The 21,752-nt window shown below is 35.8% G+C and overlaps 1 pseudogene; it reads right to left on the bottom strand.

Annotated features, from left to right (window-relative positions):
• Positions 1-2,752: 2,752 nt before the first annotated feature.
• LOC147480119 (putative sodium/metabolite cotransporter BASS1, chloroplastic) lies at positions 2,753-9,981 on the bottom strand (annotated as a pseudogene).
• Between the last annotated feature and the right edge of the window lie 11,771 nt (positions 9,982-21,752).

The raw sequence follows: 21,752 nt of genomic DNA, 5'->3' as shown, positions 1-21,752 counted from the left end.
AGGAAGCTGGATGCAACTGCATTAAACTAACCTCAAAAATTAAATAACGGGAATTGAAAATTGGATACAACTGCATTCAACTAACCTCAAAATATAAATAACGGAAAATAAAAAACTAGATGTAGATGTATTGAACTAATCTCAAAGAGTAATTAACGGGAGATTGGAACCTGGATGCAAATGCATTGAACTAATCTCAAAGACTAATTAACGAAACATCAAAAACTGGATGCAACTGTACTGAATTAACCTTACACTACTACAGAATGACACTTATACCACTGTTTTTAAGTGTGGTATAAATATATTTATCACTGTTATACAACCGTGACAATAGGTGGTGTGGTATATAATAATAGCAAAACTGTGGTATATATGTTTAACGGATACCACGGTTTTTCAAAGAACCGTGGTTTGTAATGCCCATTATATACCACGGTTGTCAACATAACCGTGGTATATAAGCTATTGAAACCGTGGTTTATATTAGTGTATGTGTTATAATACCGTGGTATATAGTTATACTAAACACTACGGTTTATGCCAAACCGTGGTATATATATATATATATATATATATATATATATATATATATATATATATATATATATATATATAAAACCCACTTAAAACCGAACCTCATAACAAAATTTACATAGCCTGCCTACATACAACATTTCCATCTTCCCAACAAATTCCAAAATGTACAATAAACTATCAAACATTGCAAAAAAGATAATAATAATAATAAAAAAAAAACTTCATTAATTTTTTTGAGTGCACTAAGAAAACAAACTTCAAATTCCTTTTCATAAATTAAAAAGGTAAGACTCATAAATTAAACCGGAGGGTCCTAACATAGCTAAAACTCATCCTCATTCACTTCCGAAAAACACCCCATTTTCCCGGATGAACTGAATAATATCGAGTCGAACACCGTCAAGTTCATCTCTTTGCGTGTATGTCTCCTTCAATTATAAATTTGTTATCCGGATGAGTCAAAGCACAACATGTGGAGTTACTATATAAGAATAAGGCGGTTGTTGAGCCAAATAAAGTGTTTGTCAAAACTTTCGAATACCTTATTTTCAAATGATCCAAATGAACAAGCTTCTACTATTTCCCTCATAAACTTCATTGTATAATACCCACACTCTGTGCCACCTGGTTGATATGGGCCCTAACATATAGACTCACAACATATGTGAACATATACTTTTCAAAGAAAAAGACAATAATGTGTAGGATTTGTTTACCTTGATCTTGTCCCACTTCAGCGGAACTCGTTTCCCATCAACCCTTTGCAATGTGAGGACCGCACTTCACAATAAGCGATTTTGAGAAGTATGTCTATTTCAAGTGCTCAATAGAAGGCATACATGAGAAACACAACTCCTTTATAAGTGCTAAGCATCTAAAAAAACTAATTGGATGGAAGTGTTAATATCTACAGCAGAGGCATTTTTATATATAAACTCATAACAGCAGGAGCAAACTGTAACAGTGTTGATCTGCAAAACTTATATGTCTCTCTCATTCCTGATCTCTCCGAGTTTGACGGTCACGCTCATTCTTTTCTGCCAATGCTTTTGCTTGAGGACAGAGACTCCATAAAAAACTTGACAACAATTTTCATAAAAAAGAGAAATAATATTGATGAATAATTTAGTATGAAACTAGTCAATGCTTAGGAACCATCTTTTACATAGCTTAATTTTATTACTCTATGGAAAAGTCAAAATGACTTAGCAAAACAAATGCAAAACAAATCTGAGATATAAATCAACAAAGATGTAAACACCATATACTATAAATACTAGTGCAATGCCCATACAAAAGTGAGATTAATTTAAAGTGTTTCATACCCATTTAATCGAGGGGCCGCGAAACCTCCTTGAGTATCTTCACATTCCCTAACTTGTGTAAAGATTTCCATATTCTACTGTTTTGTTGTTGTATTTATTAGAAAAACTGCAAAGAGTGAGTTCCTCATGCCCTCTTTGATCTCGGCAAATCCCTCGACGTTTGGACTTTGAAGCTCATAGGTGTGTCGTGATCATCATTTGAAACTTTCGAATTATTTGCCATATCTTTATTTTCAGCAACTTTAGTGACCGGCGAAACTCCACGCCCTTCCATATCTTTCAAAATCAGATACGATTTCAGGTAGTGCATCCGATAGTATGAAAATGTCACCGTGTTTTGGTTTGTATGGTTCTTTGCCACCGCGACGTGACCTATTCCTCCAAGAATCAACCTTAACATCATAGAAGAAGGAGCCATCACGGCTTACACTCCTCTAGCGAGACAACTTCAGCAACAGGTGTCATTGAAACAACCTCCATGCTTGAACATAGCTCTGCGTGAGTTTCTTCCAGTAACGGGTGAATGTAGGATCCGAGATATTGATCTACAGATTGGAAGGAATCTGGAATTTTTTGCACCTACAGAGAATAGAATGCAGTTTTAGATAATTGGTAGTAAATTCTTCACTATATATAAAACTTTCATTAATACCTTATGTTTGTAAAGCTCTTGGTTGAAAACATCTTCAAGAGACCAAGAAAACACCTCGTCAACCAAACTTATGTCTTGGGCTACTTCTTTCTTCTTACTAGAACAAGCCATTTTATTTCTCTTCTACTTTTTCTGGCATCAAATAACCAAACTCAACATATATGGTTAAAATGAAAACTGGTTTCTTAGGACTGAAGAAAACAAGTACACACAATGACACAAAAGAGAAAGCTATTTAATTTCTTTCACAAGCCTCTGTAGTTGCCCTCTCAGCAGAAGCTTGCTCTGCTATTTGCCGTGCGTCTGCTTCAACTCTTGCAACAGCAGCTCTCTCTTTTGCTTCTGCAGCTACCTTCTCTGCTCTTTCCTTAGCGTCGGCCGCTGCCCTTCACGCGTGAGCTTGTATTCTCTCAGACAAGAAGACGCTTAAACGCAGCCACGTGCCTCAGCATTGACCTTATCAACAGCAGCCTTTTACACCCTTAGGCGAGCATCAGCAGCTGCTCTCTCACGTGCCTCCCTAATTAGAGACGGGGTATATAGTCCCAAGAGTGTGTCCTAATTCTTAAATTCTGGTGTAGTGCAACAACTTAGGATCCACTCAAAGTTATCTCAGACAACTTAGGATACACTCAAAGTTAATTTTGAAAGATTACGGTGAAGACACTTACAGTATGCTTTAAACTTAATAGATTGCCAAGTTGCCCACCAAGGTATCCACCAATGTCAAGTCCACTAAGCCGACCGGTTTCGAAGAGATGAGGAGGTATAAGTTCAAATTATCGGCAAAAGAGATGAAAGGCACACTTTCGAAAACACGAGAGGCCTTTATAAATTACATGTATATAATAGAAGACCCAAAACATGATATTCCTTTCCATGGCTCCTCACAAGGATCACCTCCATCTGATTTCCACCCTATTAGCTGTGAAGGGTAATTCAAAGTCTTGTACAGATCTTGAACAATTTTGCAATCGCAAGAAGTTCACGTGTAGAAATAAATTTTACGGAATTTCAAAAACAGCTTTTGTCATTCAAAGTGTATAACATAACAATACAATAGTTCCGTAATAGCTAACATTTTAACCGAAACTAAAAAAAATGCACATTTTCGTCATTTTCATTTAGAAGATAAAATGGTTAATTCCCAATTACATTCCCAGTTCCAAATTCAATCCACAAGTCTAATCAGAATATCAACCTAAAGCTTTGATAGAACTCGCCACATGTTTCTATATGGCTAACAATTTTCAATACAATGCATAATAAACATATTGACACCTTACCTAGCCGATGCAGCTCTTTGTTCATGAAAATCAAAAGTATAAACATGACCCGGTCGGGTTAACAACTCTAGCCAAAGAAGTAGTAAGTGAACCACTACCAAATCCCGATTCAAGAACTACACAACCGGGAACAATTTCCAAGAAGGAAACCACAAAAAGTAATATCGAGAAATGTTCAAAATCTGTGTCCTATGACTTAAAACCAATGTCCACAACTCGGTGTTGGAGCTAAGAAGTAAATAAATCCACCTTTGTTACTTAACACTTTGGACCCATATGATTTCCCTATCCAAATACCATGTTTAAATACCCGAACCTATTTTGTAACTCTGAACTATCACTTACTTTAATTGCTTTCATTGTATCGTGGCGTTAAGATACTATAATTAGATCCCCATTAAGCTATCTTACTCATTGGGATGATATCTTTCTCGTGCCATCTATAGATAACATTATTTACCACGCAAAACAAAACCCAATCAACTTAAAAATACTAACTTTAATCTAACAATAGGGAGTTAAAAAGATGGGTTACCCGATAAAGATGACGAGAGATTGAGGATAAGTGATTAGTAGTTAGGTGCTGATCCAAATCGAAGTTGTATCAACCCAACTAAACAAAGAAAAACGAAAAACAATTAATTGAGAGAGATGAAAAATAATTAATTCAGAGAAATAAAAAACAACTTACCCCTAGTTTTTATTGAGCGTGGGCGGTGAGAAGTGGAAGAGGGAGAGGAAGAGAGAGAGAGGGTAGCGGCAAAGAGAGGAGATGAGAGAGAGAGGTTATGTTTTATGAACAAAAACTGCTTCCTTCAGTTCAATTTCGAACGGCGTGGAATTCGAATAGATAAAGAAACATGGAGAAAACATCATGGAGTTAAGAGGGAAGGGTTTCTCTTTGTTGTGTTATTGAGTTGAGGTCGAGAAGAAATCCAATTCTTTGCCTTTGTTATGGTGTAGTGACGGATTGGGTTTTCTCACTTTTCTCTTGGGAATTCTAAGAGTCGTAGAGTTGTAGAAGTTGTGGGGAGAGACCGAGAGAATAGCGGGAATCCAATTTGAATGAGTTTCGTACTGTGTATTTTTTTTTCGCGTATTTGACTATTTGGCATAAAGTCATAAACCACGGTAGAAAGTGGAAAATTTATATACCACTGTTTATGTTTAAGATAGTGGGGATGTGGAGTACTCTCATGCTGAAAAAAAACTAACCATGGTATATGGCCCAACTTATCCCACGGTTTTCATCTAACTGTGACATATACTAGTAAACCAATGACCAAAGACATTTCCGCCGTGGTATATAAGTATTTCCCACGGTTTTTGAAAGAACCGTGGTATAAACGTTCTTATTGACCGTGGTATATGTGTCATTCTGTAGTAGTGTTAATGAATAACTAACGGAAAATTATAAAGTGGATGCAATTGCACTGAACTAACCTCAAATAAGAATTAACGGGAAATCGAAAAATTGATGCAACTGCATTGAACTAACCTCAAAGAATAATTAATAAGAAATTGGAAACTGAATGCAATGTACTACATTAAACTAACCTCAAAGAATAATTAATGGAAAATCATAAACTTGATGCAAATGCATTGAACTAATAACCCTAAAACGTGTTTGTATTATATGTAGGGGGAATAAATGTCTCGACAAATATAGTTTTGCATTTTAAGTAGTGTTTATCATAATTTTGTTATTATGATTAAGAATGTCATGCTATTCAAGTAGCTTCAATATTATCTTCGTCACATTGAGAATTTTCACAAAACTTCAATCAAACTTATATTATTAAATCTAACAACAAAAAGAAGTCGATGAGTTTTATCAAGGTTTGATGCTTCCTTTTTATAGAGAGTGGTGCAAGAAATTTGAATGACTGGTTAATATAATTTTCATATCTCATAGCTATGCATAGTTGCTAATATTTTTTACAATAATTTAATATAACGGCACCCGTTTGTAGGACGGGTTCGAAAGCTAGTCTTAATATTAAAGCTCCCACAAGGTATTTTTCGAACTCTATTAAAATTCCACGTCATCAACTTAATAGTTAGCTTAAAACGGAAAACTCTTTTCCTTTTAGAATCTAACTTCAAACGGTAATCTCCTTTCCTTTTAAAACCAAAACTCAAATAGTAACATAAAAACTATTTATTTTCAAATTAAAATGGTATCCCTCCCCCAATTAAAAAATACGAGTTTTTAAAACATAATAAAAACAATTTGTTAAGAAATTAAAAAGGTTTTTAAGATTTGATTAAAAGAATTTGTTAGGAAATTAAAATAGGTTAGCGATGAAAACATGAATCACGATTTGTTATGATTGTTGAGCAAATTTTTAAAAGAGCCGGTGCGTGCACGGATCTACTTTCTAGTCTTAATATTAAAACTCCCACAAGGGTAAAATTCCACGTCATCTCCTATTAAAACAGAAATTTCTCTCCTATTATAACGGGAATTCTTCTCCTATTAAAACAAATTCTAGCACTTTTAATTAAAGCGGGAATCATTCTCCTATTAAAATGAGAATTCCTCCACTATTGAAAAGGGGAAATCTAGCATATCTAATTAAAATGGAAATTATTCTCCAATTAAAACATGAACTCTCTCCCAATTGAAAAAACATATTTTTAAAATTTAATTAAAACTTTATTTAAAATAATTTGTTAGAAAATTAAAACGGGTTAACGACTAAAACGGTGGTCTCAATTTTCTAAAATAAATCTAAATGTTTTCAAAGCTCTATTAAAATTCCACATCATCATCTCATATTAAAACGGAAATTCCTTTCCTATTTATTAGACACTTCTAATTAAAATGGGAATCAATTTCCTATTAAAACAGAAATTCATCCTCTATTAGAAAAAAGAAATTCTAACACTTCTAATTAAAACGAAATTTTTTCCTATTAAAACGGGAATTCCTTCCCTATTGAAAAGAAAAAATATAGCATATCTAATCAAAACGAAAATCATTTTCCTATTAAAACGGAAATCATATTTCTAAATTAAGTCAACTATTAGAACGGGGTTAAAAAATGGGTTTATAAAATTTAATTAAAATAATTTGTTAGAAAATTAAAATGGTTTTTTAAAACTTAATTAAAACGATTTGTTATGAAATTACAATAGGTTAGCGACTAAAACGGGAATCACGATTTGTTAAAAAAAATTATATATGTATATAGTTATGATTGTTGAACATGTTTTCAAAAGAGCCGGTGCATATGCACGGGCCTACTTTCTAGTCTTAATATTAAAGCTTTCACAAAGTATTTTTCGAGCTCTATTAAAATTCCACGTCATCTCCTATTAAAACAAAAATTTCTCTCCTATTTCAAAAATGGATTTTTTTTTTACAACAGGAATTTCTATTTATTATAACGGGAATTATTCTCATATTAAAACAAATTCTAGCACTTCTAATTAAAACGAAAATCCTTCTCCTATTAAAACAGAATCTCTCTCCCAATTGAAAAAACAAGTTTTTAAAACTCCATTAAAAACAATTTGTTAGAAAATTAAAACAGGTTAGCAACTAAAATGGTAGTCCCAATTTTCTAAAAAAAATCTAAATATTTTCAAAAGAGACTGTGCGTATGCACGAGCCTACGAGTTAGTATTAATATTAAAGCTCCCACAAGGGGTATTTTTCGAGCTCTCTTAAAATTCCACGTCATCAACTCCTATTAAAATGAGAATTCCTCTCCTATTGAAAACATAAATTCTAACACTTCTAATTAAAACGGGAATCATTATCCTATTATAATGGGAATTTATCTTCTATTGAAAAAGAAAAATCTAACACTTCTAATTAAAATGGAAATCCCTTTCTTATTAAAAACGGGAATCACACTTCTAAATTAAAATGGGATCCTTTCACCAATTAAAAACGGGTTTTAAAACTTAATTGAAACGATTTTATCGAGAAATGAAAATGAGTTTTTAAGACTTGGTTACAATTTGTTAGGAAATTAAATGGGATAGCAACGAAAACGGGAATCGTGATTTGTTATAAAATTTCTATATTTGATCAAGTTTTTAAAATAGCCGGTGCGTATGCACGGTGCGTATATCAGTTTTGCTCTAGTCAGAACTTTCCGGATAAAAAAACTTATGGACCAAACAAATTCACGTGACTTCTTTTCTCTCTCCTTTCTCTCCATTTTTTTCTCCAACGCCACCTTTTCTCTCTCTTCTCTCTCCACAAATTCACTCTCTCTCTTCTCTCTCTCTCCTCTCTGACCCCACCCTCTCTCTCCTCTCTCTCCACTTTATTTCACTTCACTACAAGCCTAGTATGTGTCTATGTGAGGACTATTTACTTTCTTTATATATATATAAAAATAGTATTGTACTTCTCACAGTTATAGAACATAGAAGATTCAACAAGTATTTCACTTTTCCCACAAAAATCTCGAAGTAACCCAGCAACAAATCAACAGAGGTGCGATACGTATAGGAAGGAAAATAAACTTTCTTGATCTCTTTCTTTTGCTGACATTACAGAAATAATACCACATTCATATTGTTGCATATTCTACAAGTGTGAATCATATCCTTGGCAGAAGCTCAACTGAACTTCTCTGAGTTAATATTGTTTTTCTTTTGGTAGATTGCATCTCCATATTCTTGCAAGTAAACTACCAAAGATCGAATGGCGGATTAATCGAAACCGCACATGGTACCTGCTTGTCGGAGGATCTCCAAAATGCTTTGAGCAGCTAGAACTAACCCAAGGACCGAGTTCTGGAAGGAGCAAGATAGTAGCCATAGTAAGAATGTCTATGTAAAGGGAGATATGATGCATAATCAATTAGAAAAAATCGCTTTCTAATGAAATGCATTACTCACCTGCATGCCAACCTTAATGGAAATGGTCCTTGAGGAGGAAACATCAATCCTGAGTAACCTCGATAGCACATAGCCAAAGAAAAATCCAAAAGCATGAAGGAGACATACAACAAGCACCACTTGCCGACCAGACATAAGGACAAATTGAAGCATTTCGGCTATTATGCTTACCACATAAAAGGTTACCACATAAAAGAACTATAATATAGCAATAGGCATGCATCACGGGAGATACCACCTTAACCAAACTTTGGCAATATTTGTTCAAAAGAGAACCAAACAAAATAGGGAGAAGCACAACCTGTTGCATGGCACAGATAAAAAATGGAAGAAAAGATACGATGTCGAGAGAAAAGTAAGAAGTACCACCCTTAGCTGCAAAGTTGATATAAGAAGTCTAGTCGCATCAACTGCAACAAATTGCCCAACTAGTTTAGCGCTTAAAAATGGGGTCATCACTTGAAATAGAACTTGAAGAGTCGGTGATGCCTCAATTCCACGAAAAAAATTAACAACTTGAGAAGCAAGCGACGTGAGATGTAAAGGGAGTAGTGTCATTACCACAGCCGCTAAGGTACTTGCAGCCGTCATCAAGACTGAAAGGGCCACGTTTCCACTGAAAAATGAGGAACTCATTTGTCACTTCCAAGTAAAAATACATACTGCGACTTTCTAGTGTCACATACCGAGCTAGGTAAGTTACAATATTACTTGCCGTTCCTGCACATAAAATGAGAATTAGTAAAAGGATAGATCGACTATCAAACAAGGATAACACAAAGAACAAAAACAAACCCCCAGGGCAGCAACTATCCAATATCAACAAGATCGATCATTCAACAAGATATTGCATCAAAAACTTATCAAATACAAATATAATTCTCAACATTAAATAACTAAAAAAAAATCATAATGTATTTCTAAGAAAAAGGTTTAGTGCAAACCGAATACTGAAGAACGAAACCAGCAAGCAACTCCTTAGGCATAACAAGAGCACCTCTTAAATCATCAAAAGTAAGTGTCATACCCATACCAAGAATAGTAATAGTAATCCCAAAAATGGTCATTTGGGGCTGTACCCAATTAAAACAATTCGGTCTAACTAGTCCAAAAAAACAACCCAATGCTATACCCATACCGGAAACGCTGTCGACAAAACTTCCCCCACCATTTCAATCCACTTACCAATACTTCTCTCACCTCCATCACTACCTTCACTAGTACTACCAATGTTGTTATCTGAGCTGGCAGTTTCAAGAAAAAGAAATCTTATAGGTTTCAAGAAAGAGATCAGAGCGGAGAGAGAAGAAAGAGATCAGAGAGGAGAGAAAAGTAGTAGTAAAAAATGGAGAGAGAGTGTGGGTCGGAGATAAAAATGGAGAGAAGATAAAAATGGAGAGAGAATAGAAAATAGTAGGTCATATTTTATTTGTGAGCTCGATTTTATAATAAATACTCTGACCTCACAAATTCACGGACCTACTATTTCTCTCTCTCTATATATATGTATATAATCTAGTCAGACCTCAGAAAGAAAATAAAATCTCTCTCTCCTCACAAATTCACTCTCTCTCTCTCTCTCTCTCTCTCTCTCTCTCTCTCTATATCTATATATATATATAGGGTGGTTCCGTATAGGCGTATACAATGACTTTCATACAACAATTCTTACAACAAATCTTGACTGCACATCATACAAAATCTAATGGTTTTTAGATAGAGTGAGTTGGCATTAATTTTGGCGATAAAGTTGTGCAAAAAAACAGCTCAAGCCAAGCCAAAAAAAACCCCACATATTCCATTCTATTTTTTTCACCTTCTCGTATCTTTTAGATTAAACAACAAGAAAAAAAATCTTAACAAACTAGATTTTTCTCCCCTCCACGACCGATACGACGTTCAATGACAAAAAAGTTTGCTTTTCTCGAAACACTTCCTCTAATTGAAAGAGAGTAACTTGGTTAAAATTTTGTTTTGATTGGTTTTTTGGGTATCTACGTACTCATTTTGTTTTTAATTATTTCTGTAAATCTTGTTAAAAGTTGGTCACTTTCTTCTTAGCCATGAATTCAATTTAATAATGCACTTATATCATTATTTTAGGTGCTGTGAAAAATGGAAGAGTCACATGTGGATGAGTTTGAGGTTACAGGGCACTATGTTGGAGTTGAAGAAAATGGGAAATCCAATGATGTCATAGAGACACCCTATGTTGGGATGACTTTTGGTTCAAGTGATGAAGCTAAACATTATTACGAGAGGTATGCTATAAGCAAAGGTTTTTCTACCGTTACAAGATCCTCGATCTAACAAAGGTTGGAGACATTGTGACAGAGTGACAAATGTCTCTTTTGCTTGCTTACATTTTGGGTCTCACAAGAAAAAGATAAATGAAGATGTGGACAGACCGCGTTTGAATACGTCAACCCAGAGAGGGGAATGCAAAGCTCAAATGTATGTTAAACTTGGTCGAACTACAATGAAGTGGGAGGTTGGCCAATTTTGTGATGAACACAATCACACTTTTGTCTCGCCCTAAAAATAATGCTCCTCAAATCAAACTGAAACATGCCTGATGCAGTGAAGGGAATGGTGGAACGTTTTTGTGATGCAAACCTACAAATAAACAAAGTCAAAGATATTTTTGGAGGTGATGTGATTGGTTTTAATGACCGTAGGTGTTGGAACCATCTTCGTGACATAAGGCAAAAACTTGATGTTGGGGATGCTCAGTGGGTCTTTAACCATTTTCAAAGAAGACAAGTTGAGAATCCTCAGTTTTATTCTCATGATACAATGTGATCTGAGAAGGGAGAGCAAGAAAAATTTTTTTGGGTTGATGCTAGGTCGCGTATGTCATATGAACAGTTTGGAGATGTAGTCTCGTTTGATACCACTTACAAGACTAACAAGTATAATATGCTGTTTGCACCATTCACCGGTGTGAATCACCACTTTCAAACAATCCAATTTGGATGTGAATTGTTACAGGATGAGATGGAAGAAAGTTTTATATGGCTATTTCAGACTTGGAAAAATGCAATGGGGGGAAAGGATCCGGTTTCGTTTACAACTGACTCAGATCTAGCTATGAGAGGTGCAGTTCCTAAAGTTTTCCCTACTACATGCCATAGGCTATGCTATTGGTATATAAAAAAGAAGTTTGGTGAAAAGTTAGGCCACTTGTACTATAAAAAGTCAAGTTTCAAAAGAGCGGTCAAAGAATGTCTACGCTTTACTATCATAATTGAGGATTTCAAGAGAAGGTGGGACACATTGATAGAAAAGTACGAGTTAAGTGAAAATTCTTGGCTCACCGGGCTATATGAAGATCGTGAGGCATGGGTACCTGTGTACAATTGAACTACATTCTTTGCTGGTTTGAACATTACTGGTCGTAGTGAGGGAGGGAGTTAACGGTTTCTTTAAAGATCATATCAATCGTACGACCAATTTAATGGATTTTGTTCGAAAGTATGAACAAGCCTTGAAGACTATGGAAGTAAATGAAGATTTTGAGTCTGAATAGAAGAATCGCATTATCACTGGGAGAAGCTTCATTTTAAAACATGGTGCAAATATATATACAAGAAAAATGTTTGAAAAGTTTAGGAATCAGTTCTTTAATGTTGAGTTATACAAAGCTGACATGGTATATGGTGAGTTAATGGCATATGATGTGAAATTCATCCGTAGCAAGACCAATGAAGAAGGTGAGCATTGGATTGTGAAGTGGAATCAACAAATGTGTGAAGGAGTTTGTGAGTGCCATCTTTATGAGTTTGTTGGAATACCCTGTGCCCATATACTTAAGGTGTTATCCAAACTTGATGTCTATGAAATTCCAAAATGTTTCATTAACGAAAGATGGTTGAAAGGGGCTAACCGATTTAGGAGGGGTGACAAGGAAGGGTCTCTTTGCCAAGAACAAGTTGATGCTATGAACCTTAGTTACTTGTGCCAAGAAGCCACTAAATGGGCGTGTGTTGCCTCCCAAACTCCGGCAAGCTACAAAGTGTTCTTGGATGGTTTGAGAGAACTTGGTAAAAAAAATTCAGAAATCATTCCTGATGAAGTTGTTGAGGAAGATGTTTCAAGATAATCAAGTGCTCCATGTGATTTAGGGGATGACTGTTCTTCACTTCAACTGATTTTAGATCCTAATGTATCACAAACTAAAGGTAGAAATAAAGACGATGGTGCAAGAGGAAAACATGGTAGATATGTGCATCCTATAGAAGCAACCGGAAGTAAGAAGAAAAGAAAGTGTCGCTCTTGTAACTTGTATGCTGACCATGATAGTCGCAATTGTCCTCAAAATCCCAATTCAAAAAAGGTAAAGTCGTTGGCGACGAATGAGACAAGTTGAAAGAGCACAAAGGTTGATGTTTTTGTGAGTTTAACAAAGAAAATCATGTGTTTTTGTTGTTTTTGTCTTAGAATTTACTTGTAGAAATGAAGGTTAGTTTCACTGAGAATTTATTGTAGTTTTGGATGGTGATTGCTAATGCCTTGATTGTAACCTCAAGATGCAGATTCTATTTTTTTTTTGTTGAAATGAAGTAGCATATTGTTTGGAACAATCTGGTTTGAACTTGTTTTTTGTTTCGTTAATTATATGGTCTGAAAGTGGGTGCCACAAGCAAAGAGCTTTATGCAAATTAATGGGTTTGTACTTACATATTGTATTAAAGCAGGATGAGATGCAGAAGATACAACAGAGAGATGGTGATGTATACAAACAAAAGAGATGTATTACAAATCTGTTGAGCTAAAGAAGAAACCAGGTGGTAAGCATTTGAAACCTCAAACTATCAGTCAGGGTGTGAAGAGCAGCTTTGGAAGCTAAGCAGTGTAAACACCCGCCCAGGGACCAGGTGCCAAAGCGTCAACACTTCCAATATTTACAATCTTTCCCTTTTTCCTAGCGGCCATGTGAGGCACCGTAGCTTGAATTAACCTCATTGGACCTATAAAACAAAATGGGTAAATAAAAATGAAGGACTGCATAACATCTGCAACAAGTTATACATTACAAACAACATCAGGTTCAGTGACAGCTTTGTTTTGCATCATACAGTCTAAGCAACTTTGAGATTGACCACATCCATATGGTTTCTCGAACTATATCTTCTCTTGATGTGATTCATATCTCTACCAGCTACAAAATTCCATTTAATCTCTTAACATGCTTTGAATGCCCTTTTAGAAACCTCTTGTACCAACCCACTCCTTTTGATGTTGCAATTACACATTAGTTTACATGTGTCTATCATTTTGATCGAATCTGTTTGTAACCTATAGAGGTTCCTAGTTACTCAGGGAACATTAATTAAAAAAAGAAACCATTTACAATTCAAGAGGATCAGCATAAGGGTAGAAGTGGCTTGGTCAGATTGCCCCTTTTGGCATGGAATATCATTTCCTAGAGAAGATTCCAAGAATGGAATCAAAGTGTGTGAGGTCCCTTATTAGATGGCAAGTCTACCGACCAATTTTTAATTTCAACCCTCTAAGTGTAGTATCAAATTGCCCGCCAACAACAATGTGGTATCAAATTGCCAAAGTGCCAAACAAACAACAAACACACCCATTATATAATGGTATTGCATCATTTACAAATCTGTTAAAAAACACTTCATTGACATTTTGTCTAATACTTCAGCACAAACACATATCTCCACAATCTTACCCCAAAATACAAAATTTTATAAAAAAGTATCTCAGATTTACAATCTTTACAACCCATTAACAAAAATAAATAGTCGCAAGATTGCAGCTAATCAACCCTTAAACGCAAATTTACAGGTTTTAATTCTTGAGAATTGAAGCAAAGGCCTTATTTCTTTCTGTGTAATAGAGGTAACGAACAAGAGTACATGCTAAATTCCTTTTTCTCCCTTGAGACGCCAAACACCTAGCAGTCACAATTCCTGGTAGAGAGATGAGATAGAACTGGAACCTCAATTTGTTTCCTATTTTTTTGTTACTTTCTGTATAAAGAGAAAGAGAAGGGGAGCAATTTCGAAAGAGAGAAGAAAAGGATGAGCACGTGGCTTTATCCCATTCTTGTCATTGAACGCCGTATCGGTTGTGGAGGGGAGAAAATTCTAGTTGGTTAAGATTTTTTTTTCTTGTTGTTCGATCTAAAAGAGACGAGGTGAGAAAAATAGAGTGGAATACGTGGGGTTTTTTTTTGGCTTGGCTTGAGCCGTTTTTTTGCACAACTTTATCGCCAAAATTAATGCCAACTCACTCTATCTAAAAACCATTAGATTTTGTATGATGTGCGGTCAAGATTTGTTGTAAGAACTGTTGTATGAAAGTCATTGTATACGGAACCCACCCTATATATATATATATATATATAATGTTTCTATTGGAAATAATCCAAAATAATTTGGAAGATATTATTGGATTGAGGCGGTTGTTGGGTATGTGATAAGAGCCCAAAACTGTAGTTTTAACCCCTTAATAATCATACTGTTAGACCAATTATGTGAATAATAAGTAAGAGTTAATACTGATTACGTGTTTTTATGCATTTCAGGCTTCAAAGTCCATTATGTGCAGAAATGTGTCACTTTAGCGAGATAAATGAGCAAAAGTCAGCAGAACTTCCGAATGCCATATCTTTGGACTCAGACCTCGGAATGAGGCCTACCTTATGTCAAAACGACCGGCTCGGAAAGAGCTTTACAATGGTCAAAGCCTTGACCCAATCAGAGGAGCAGAAGTGGACGAAAAGTCTGTGGAAGCCAACTGCAGCTGAAGAGGCCTTTTTGGACTGAAAGAATTGGGTTTTGGGCCTGATTCTCTGGCCCAAAACATGGCTCCAAGCCCATGCACGATTTTTGGATCTGGATGTATAAAAACAAAAGCTTAACTCAGTGTTAATGGCAGTCAATGGCAGTTAGGTTAGGTAGATAACTTAGAATAGAAAGTAGCCATTAAAATAGCTTCTAGATCTAGATTTAATTGTTTTATTTAATTAGTTTCAAATCCTTTATTAGATTAAACCTTTGGATCTTGTTCTTCATTTGATTAGATCAATAAAGTAGTGTCCTTTATCAATTTCGTTTTTGTCATTTACAATTTATTAGATCTAAATTCAATTCTTGTTACCATTCAATTCTTAGTTATTAATTAGATTCCATTATTGTTCATTAAGTAAATTTCAATGCTTTATATTATGTTTAGTTTTAATCTAAATGGAAATGATTATGAATGATTCAAGGCTAAACCTCCATTAGAGGGGTTGAGAAGCCTTGATGAAAGCTTGATTCCGTTTAACGTAGAGTCGTCGTAATTTCTATTCCATGAAATAATTAGTTCACCATGAGAATGGGTTTAATTGTTCACATGCTAGTTATAAATTGGTAGAAATGCCATGTGTAATTAGGGATTAGGAAGAACCGATTGTTACGTGTAGCAGTTCAATTCGGATTACGACTAAATCGCTAGTGGATTAAGTTGAGTTAAGGTGGAATCAATCCCCTCTAACTCCTTATCATCGAATCAACGTAGCATTCCCTTAGTATTCGATAACCCACTAGTGCATTTAGGTGGGTAGTTGCATCGTAGTTTAGTCCCCTTTTCGTAAAGCTCTCATTGACTTTAAGTAGAGTATTGAGACTAGAAAACAAGCATACGGAAGGACTAAGAGTGGAACGAATCACTCGACTCCACTATATCTCATAGGATTGAGAGTAGAAAATATCTTTGATAAACAAAGGCCGACAAATACTCAGTTTTAGTTTTACTTGCGTTTCGAAGTTTAATCGCTTTATCTCGTAGGTAAAACTATTCATTTTATGTTTATCAAATGGCGCCGCTGCCATCTTAGTTCACTTTCGTATTGTTTTCATAGTGTTAGTACTGTTTTTAAAGTCCCATTTCACCCACCCACCCTTGTTTGATTCATACCGTGGCTATCCGATTCGATCTTAGAAAAATTCGGGCAAAATTACACCGAAGCCACAGCTACTACTGATGGCCAGCGACCAGCCCTATGTTATTGGACACGGAAGACCCTCTAAAAATCACTGTAATTTGAAAATTACTCGAGCCGAAGGCCTATCTTGGCCTTGGCGGCCAATGTTAAATTTTTCGGTTTCGGCGGTTTTGATTCGAACTTTGCCCTTTTCATATTTTTCAGTGTTCTAACCTTTTATTATATACACCGAACAAGCGTAAACAAGACGCTATTCATAAAAGCGAAGCAAGGGCCTTGTCGGTATTCCTTTCTTCCAAACCTCGCATCTCCTGTTAGAGGTTTTATACTAGTATATCGAATTGTTTGGAGTGTTGCATGTTTAGTTAAGCTCGACTTAGTCTTGCATGAGATTAAGGTCCGGTAGAACAAAACACCAAACGTAAATACACAACAACACCAACAAACAAATCTATCTAGTATACCACACACTACACCTCTAGCTACTATTTCACACACACCACCCGATATAATGGGGAAGAAAAGAGACTCCTCTCTCGGACTTCTACAAAGCCTTGAGCGATAGCCCCAAATCTTGCATCGTTCTAGCAGACCAGTGAATGGGGATTTCGAGAATCCCTCCAAATATTTTTAATTTGTTACCCGTTTTCATGGTTTAGACCATGAAAAACCTTATCGACTATCGCGTAGGATTGAACAAGTCTTAACAACATTCCACCATCCTACGGTTGGTACGGAACAAATTAAATTAAGGGTATTCCTTTTCACCTTAGCCGATATAAGGGCGTCTTGGTTAACTTCCAAAGCCTAATTACGTGGACTTCGTGGGCTAAACTTGTTCACCGTTTATGGAACATTTTACCCACCCCTAAAGACGGATGAGATGCTTTCCAAGATTCATTTCTTTTCGACAAAATCCTCATGAATCATTTTCGAGGCTTGGAATCGTTTCACCGATCTGCTTATAGAGTGTCCACACCATAACCTAGCAAAAGACACGTTAGTTAGGTGCCTTTTTCAAAGGACTTCAACATCACCATAAAGAAGTCCTTGACATTATGAATGGGGTAGTTTCTTAAGTAAAGGAGCTCGGAGGCTTATAAATTTTAGAAGACCAAACTAAGCGAAATAATAATTGGGGGTAGTGATGATATCCCCGCTCGGCTAGTTCTTCTTCAAGTCTTGATTAAGGCCGGTATGTTTGAAATTAAACACGATTCGAGCTTAAAACTCTAATCGAATCACTCACTAAAAAGGTAGAGGCCATTTACGTACAACAAAAGCCTATCCCCATCATGAATGTAAATTCAAACCCATATAGTTTCTGTTGGAGTCCCGAGCATCCCGACTCCCATTGTCTATAGCCTATGAACAGGCTTGTTCCATTAATAGTGAACCTAACCCCTTTGGAGACAAAATCCCAACTTCGGTTGGAGGAATAACCAACAAGTCACACCTCAAGGGTACAATAATCAATATGTTAGGCCAACGCATAAATGGCTTTAACCAAGCTCCACTACGACAAGGGCGATGTCGGGGTAATTTTAATAATTATAACAACCAAGTGCAACCTCGACAAGGTCAAGCACAAGGTCAAGGTAATTATAATAATTATAATGCTAATAGAGGTATCGTCCCGTAAAAATAATAACTATCAAAATCCACCAATAAATAATTCACGGAAATAGTTCCAAAGAACACCACCCGTGAACACTACACCCACCCAACCGGATCGTCTTGACACCTTCATACAAGTGAGCCAAAACTTTTCCAAACCATGGCTCAATCTAACCAACAGCTTCTACAATCCGTTAATAATTTAACCCAACAGTTGGCTCAAGATAAAGCCCAACCCAAAGGTGTGTTTCCAGGTAACGTAATACCTAATCCTAAAACAACAAACACAGCCTTTGAGGTAACCGATAATGCTAGTAATGAATATGAAAATGTAGGTGAGATAAATGCCATCACCACTCTCCGTTCTGGCAGAGTGGTTGATAACAAGGTAACTATGCCTATAGTTACCCCACCAATAACCCCTACACCTACTATTTTACTAGATACGAAATAGAAACTGAAGAGCCTACCACCGTAGAGGTACCGGTTACAACACAACCTAAGAAACAGAAGCCATGGTTAAACATCCAAACCGATACCATAGCTAAATATAGAGTAAACCACCGTTTCCACAAAAATTAGCCATGTTAACTAGGGATACAAATTACGAGGAGATTATGGGCGTTTTCAAGAATCTAACTATAAACCTTCCCTTCCTCGAAGCTATTAAAAGCTACCACATCATGCTAAGTTTCTTAAGGAATTGTGTACTACTAGGCGAAGACAAATATACCAAAAGACGCCTTTTTAACGAACAATTCCCAACCTTATCCTATTCATCAACATAATGGAATTGTTAAGTACAAGGACCACGGTCGCCCCATCTCATGTCTGATGCACCTTAGGAGATTCCTATACGACGACCGCGTTATTAGACTTGGGGGCTAGTGTCAACTTACTCCCATTTTATTTGTATAGACAAATAGGTCTAGACGAGATGCAACCCACTAAAATGACGTTGCAATTAGCTGATCGGTCTATTAAGTATCCTAAGGGTGTAGTCGAAAATGTGTTGGTAAAAGTTCAGGATTTCTACTATCCGGCTGATTTTGTAGTCCTCGACATGGGTCGCTAACGACTCGATTCCGATCATTCTAGGGCGTCCTTTCTTGGCAACCGCCAATCACGCTCATTAATTGCCGTGGATGGTTCAATGTCCATGTCTTTTGGCCATCTTGCCGTTGAAGTCAATGTTTTAAAACAAGGACACACTATAACGCATTATCCGATTGAACGTCTATGGATGGAGAGGTAAGCATGATCGAGAGCTTTTAGCGCCGAGATTATTTCAACAACACGCTTCCCCGATCACTAAACGACTTGCTTGATCACACGCCCACTTGCTTTGATCACTAAACCATATCCTAGATGATAAATTTAAATTTAGGCCCTTTTGGATCGATATAGCCGTTTTAAATTCAAACCTATGAATTATTTTCCGCTAGTAAGCCTTTGAGCCTTTCATTAGCCCTTCCATAAACCACAATTCCTTTACCCCTAGGATATAGTTACAAAAACAAAAACAAAATAAAAAAAAAAAAAATATATATATATATATATATATATATATATATATATATATAATAATAAATCAACCTACCCAATGAAGATAAGTCCGAGAATAGAATGAGTGAAGAAAGAAGAAGAGAAAAACTTGTGTAAAAACAAAAATTAGTTAGTTGCTTTTGAAAAGAAAGAAGAAGTTTCCATCCAAAGAAAAAAAAAAATAGAAATAAATAAAACTCCAAAAATAGAATAAAAGGGAGTCAAAAGCCAAAGAAAAGAAAAAAAAAAAAAAAAAAAATATGGCTAAGGATGGAAACAAATTGTAGAAGCAAAAGTAAATAACAAGGTTTTCTCTAGTTACATAATATGAAGACTCTATTATCTCGGACTTGTCCTTTGAATATCCATTTCCTTCCTTCTTAAACCATCTCCTAATCCCCGTAACACCTAATAAAGACCTCTAGCTCAATTAGGAATAAGTTAGTGTGATAGTAAGTGGCGATGTGTTTGATCGACCCTTCCTCCTTGTTGTCATTGAGATTGTAAGGTAAAGTGTGCCCACTCGCATTAATCGGAGTAGCTTAAACTTGAGTGGAAAAATCAGTGTTGTTTCTTGACTAGTATTGTGAGAACCTACTTAAGGGGCGCTTATTCCGAAGTTCTCGAAAACAAACCCGCTAAACATTTGATAGTACTACTCATTGTATATATATGTTTTGTGTAGATTGATTATTATGCATATATTAACTTAGGGTTTTGACTGGTTATTCTTATGTAATTGCTAGAGAGATGTATAGATAGTTGAGCATGAATAAGGAAACAATAGTTTTATTTTCTTAGTCGTTGTAGTATAGATGAAGTTTGTGAGTACCTTCACTGGAAAACTCTCCGCGAGGCTATAACTTCGTCCACTAGGGAGTTCCTAGTGGTTTAAGGCCTTGTTGCATATGGTCAATGCAATCGCACTCAGCAACGGCGAGTAGTTAGAACTCCATTTTTGGTCACTTATTCTAATTTCTCATCTTTGCTTGAGGACAAGCAAAATGCTGTTTGGGGGTGGTTTGATAAGAGCCCAAAACTGTAGTTTTAACCCCTTAATAATCATACTGTTAGACCAATTATGTGAATAATAAGTAAGAGTTAATACTGATTACGTGTTTTTATGCATTTCAGGCTTCAAAGTCCATTATGTGCGTAAATGTGCCACTTTAGCGAGATAAAGGAGCAAAAGTCAGAAACTTCCGAATGCCATATCTTTGGACTCAGACCTCGGAATGAGGCCTACCTTATGTCAAAACGACCGACTCGGAAAGAGCTTTGCAATGGTCCAAGCCTTGACCCAATCAGAGGAGCAGAAGTGGACGAAAAGTCTGTGGAAAGCCAACTGCAGCTGAAGAGGCCTTTTTGAATTTGAAAGATTTGGGTTTTGGGCTGATTCTCGGCCCAAAACATGGCTCCAAGCCCATGCACGATTTTTGGATCTGGATGTATAAAAACAAAAGCTTAACTCAGTGTTAATGGCAGTCAATGGCAGTTAGGTTAGGTAGATAGCTTAGAATAGAAAGTAGCCATTAAAATAGCTTCTAGATCTAGATTTAATTGTTTTATTTAATTAGTTTCAAATCCTTTATTAGATTAAACCTTTGGATCTTGTTCTTCATTTGATTAGATCAATAAAGTAGTGTCCTTTATCAATTTCATTTTTGTCATTTACAATTTATTAGATCTAAATTCAATTCTTGTTACCATTCAATTCTTAGTTATTAATTAGATTCCATTATTGTTCATTAAGTAAATTTCAATGCTTTATATTATGTTTAGTTTTAATCTAAATGGAAATGATTGCGGAATGATTCAAGGCTAAACCTCCATTAGAGGGGGTTGAGAAGCCTTGATGAAAGCTTGATTCCGTTTAACGTAGAGTCGTCGTAATTTCTATTCCACGCCAGAAATAATTAGTTCACCATGAGAATGGGTTTAATTGTTCACATGCTAGTTATAAATTGGTA

Source organism: Coptis chinensis, chromosome 8 (assembly GCF_015680905.1).
Source record: "Coptis chinensis isolate HL-2020 chromosome 8, ASM1568090v1, whole genome shotgun sequence".
Lineage (NCBI taxonomy): Eukaryota > Viridiplantae > Streptophyta > Magnoliopsida > Ranunculales > Ranunculaceae > Coptis > Coptis chinensis.
Note: the sequence above shows the minus strand (reverse complement) of the source record. Positions and strands in the feature narration are given on the sequence as shown.